This window comes from Brassica oleracea, chromosome C2 (genome assembly GCF_000695525.1).
Source record: "Brassica oleracea var. oleracea cultivar TO1000 chromosome C2, BOL, whole genome shotgun sequence".
NCBI lineage: Eukaryota > Viridiplantae > Streptophyta > Magnoliopsida > Brassicales > Brassicaceae > Brassica > Brassica oleracea.
The window spans coordinates 7752470-7756542 of NC_027749.1; positions in this window are offsets into that span (position 1 = coordinate 7752470).

A 4073-nucleotide genomic window follows, 5' to 3' on the forward strand; every position below is an offset into this window, starting at 1 on the left:
CGCACCATGAAGTGACACTTCTCCCAATTCAACACGAGATGATTTTCTTCACACCGCTGAAGGACCCTGCACAAGTTTGACAAACAGACAGAAAAGGAGTTCTCATAGACGCTAAAGTCATCCATGAAAACTTCCAATATGTCCTCAACTAGGTTAGTGAAAATAGACATCATGCAACGCTGGAATGTCGCAGGAGCATTGCACAGCCCAAACGGCATTCTCCTGTACGTAGGGACACGTGAAAGTCTTCTTCTCCTGATCGTCTGGGTGAATGGGAATCTGAAAGAAACCTGAATAACCATCTAAAAAGCAGTAATATGGGTGGTTAGCCAATCTCTCAAGCATTTGATCAGTGAATGGGAGTGGGAAGTGATCCTTTTGTGTAGCCGTATTTAATTTTCGAAAATCAATGCACATACGGTGACCGGTTACTGTCCTAGTATGTATCAATTCATTCCTTTCATTAGCAACCACAGTGATCCCCCCTTTCTTAGGAACTACATGAACATGACTAACCCACTTGCTATCAGAAATCACATAGATTACACCAGCTTCTAGAAGTTTCATTATCTCTTTGTTAACAACATCTTTTAGATTTGGGTTTAACCGCCTCTGATGTTCTACATAAGTCATCGATTCATCTTCTAGATGTATTCTATGCATGCACAAATCAGGTGAAATACCAGGAATTTCTTCTAATGAATACCTTATTGTCTTACGGTATTTTCTCAATTCACACAAGAGTTTAGAAGTTTCCATATTATTATGTTCAGATTTCACAATGACATGATATGTGGAATTAGGTCCAAGAAATGCATACCTAAGTCCTGCTGGGAGCGACTTTAATTCGATATTTGGAGCCTCGAGTTTGCTCCATGGATCGTCGAGCAGGCTGGCCGGTTCGTTCCCTAGTTTAGGAGCAGTTGCTCCTTCTTGTGGAACCTGATTGCTCGTCTCCCCCAGACTCAGGAAAGCGACCATCTTCTCAATGCTTTTACTCGAACCAAATATCTTCTCTTACCCATCAGCATCAACGTTGCATGTGTTCTGCTTAGACTCTGCTCGTGTCAGAGCCACTTCCAAAGGGCCATCCGCTAGGATTTCTTCAATCATCCCTTGTTGAGGGGTCAAGGCGGCGTTCTCGTCGTCAATCGTGAAGTTCTGACCATCCAACATAGGTCGTTTGAGCAGCTCGTCCATCTCAAACTTCATCACAATATCCCCCAGTTGGAGATCGATCCTCCCATTGCGGACATCAATGATTGCACCAGCTGTGCATAGGAAAGGTCGGCCTAGAATGAGAGGGTCTTTCGGTTCATCTTCGAGCTCCGGAACCATGAAATCCGCCGGAACAGTGGTGTTGCCAATTTGAACTTGGAGGTCTTCGAGAACGCCTACTGGCAACTTGACTGCTCTGTCTGCGAACACCAATGAAATCCTGGTTGGCTGGAAATTGGTTAGTCCCATGCGTTTTGCAACTGAGTAGGGCATGAGATTCACACTGGAACCTAAACCGAGAGGACAAATTTTCCAAGATCTTCCAATTTCCTGACTGTTCTGTTTTGAAGGACTGTGCTGCATTCTTTTGAGACCATCATGATATCGTTGTCTGCAGAGGTCTTCCCAGACTGCTGATGTGTTGTGATTTTGCATAGTTTTAGCTTTGTTATTTCATATATATTCATGCATTAACCTTACGTTTATTTGCATTTAGAGTCTATTGCATGTACATTTGCATCTTGTAGGTGTTGGATGAATTGTTTGGAGTTTTGGAGGTGATTAGAGCACAAAAGGAGCTTTCGAGGAGTCTTGAACCGAACGTGTGAAAGACAAGCATGGATGAAGGTCTTAAAGATATCTTTTGAAACTTGTCTTTTGGGAAGACATGGTAAATTGAGTTAGCTTTACAATGGAGGTGGTTTCAAGTCGTTTGGAGCTGTATTGAGGGATTTATGATCAAAATACTACACACATATCAGTATGACATTCCTAGCGGCCACCCTAGCAACATCAACAATAGCCTTCGAATTTTAAGCCTTTAGACTCATTTTTATTCACTTAAAACCTATAAAACTCATTACTATTCATTATTCTTCTTATTTTTGGTATTCTAAAGGTGTGTGCAACATGGAGAAAGTGGAGAAAACTTTAATGAGTGAGTTTTATCTCTTTAAAGCTTGCAACATGGGGGATGGGTTGTCTATCATGAGTTTGGTGGCTCTTTTGGCCTAACTTTCTCTACCTTTTCTGAAGAGGCAAGACTGTTTTGGCCATATGAAGGGGCAAAAGGTGTTCTATAATGGAAGAAAGTGGAGATTAACTTTTATGAGTGTGTTTTATGCTTTATGCTTTCACATGATGGATGTGTTGTCATCCTCCTTTACTTAGGCTATAAAAGAGACTGCAAGGGGAAGGAGGAAGACACACAATACACAGAGTACAATACAACAAAGAGTAGAGAGTGAAAGTTTTATAGTTTCATATTTTGTATTTTGAGAGTTTGAGAGAAAACATTTGTTCTTGAGCTGTTCTTCATTGTTCATCATCTATTCTTGAGTTTTAATTTGGTTTTGCTTGTTTAATCCTTGTTTATCTTTATTCTCTGTTGTATCTACTTGAATATGCTTCAATCTATTATGAGATTAAGTGTTTTCATGGAGATTAGTGAGTAGTTTCCTTAAGAATTCATGGGTTAGGGAGATTAGAGTAACTTAGTGAAGATCTATGGTGTTATTGTATTAGATCCTTGTATGAACTTGCTTGTTGAGTATTTTTAATGCTTGTTTAGTCTTGATCACTCTAAACCTGATTTCTAAACACTTCTCATCAGACATGATTAGATGAAGTGTTTGAATCAACTCAACTAAGCTCTAGTGAGATTAGCCAAGGACACTTGATGTTAAAATTGCTAGATAGTTATTAAACTTGAACTTAAAGATTGCTTGATTGAATTAAGCCAAAGACATTTGATGTTTAATGATTTCTAAGCAAATGGACATTTACCTAGACATAGGACTTGTCTAAAATTGTGTTTAGACTTAAGAGATTACTTTGATTGAAAGCTTGTCACCTAGATTGGATCTTAGTTACTTGAAGTCAATTCCCTTAGCCCATGGATTCACTTGTTTAAATTGATTAAAACCTTGTTGTATTGCTCTGTTTGCTATTGTTAGTTGTCACACACTCACCACTATTGAATCTGCTTAGCTTAAGAAATGACTTGTATTCTCACTGATTCACATCACTAGGACTGGTTCGACATTCACCCCACTATACTACAACATTTGCAATAGGCAGAAAAACCTATTATCAAATTGGCGCCGTCTTGATCACTCTAAACCTGATTTCTAAACACTTCTCATCAGACATGATTAGATGAAGTGTTTGAATCAACTCAACTAAGCTCTAGTGAGATTAGCCAAGGACACTTGATGTTAAAATTGCTAGATAGTTATTAAACTTGAACTTAAAGATTGCTTGATTGAATTAAGCCAAAGACATTTGATGTTTAATGATTTCTAAGCAAATGGACATTTACCTAGACATAGGACTTGTCTAAAATTGTGTTTAGACTTAAGAGATTACTTTGATTGAAAGCTTGTCACCTAGATTGGATCTTAGTTACTTGAAGTCAATTCCCAATACCCATGGATTCACTTGTTTAAATTGATTAAAACCTTGTTGTATTGCTCTGTTTGCTATTGTTAGTTGTCACACACTCACCACTATTGAATCTACTTAGCTTAAGAAATGACTTGTATTCTCACTGATTCACATCACTAGGACTGGTTCGACATTCACCCCACTATACTACAACATTTGCAATAGGCAAAAACCCTATTACCATGTCTTCATTACCTATCATCAAAAATGACATCAACATTGCTTTCTCTTATCTTTTTCAGCTTGTTAAACAATCTTGCATTGAATTGGACATAGACTAGACTGTTTAGTCTATTCACATCTAGCCTATTTCTTTTTTTTTTTGTGTATCTGCAACAAAGAAAAGGACATTTGATTACTTATAATATCAGTGTAGAAACAGATTGTAAAGAAGTAAGTACTATACTGAC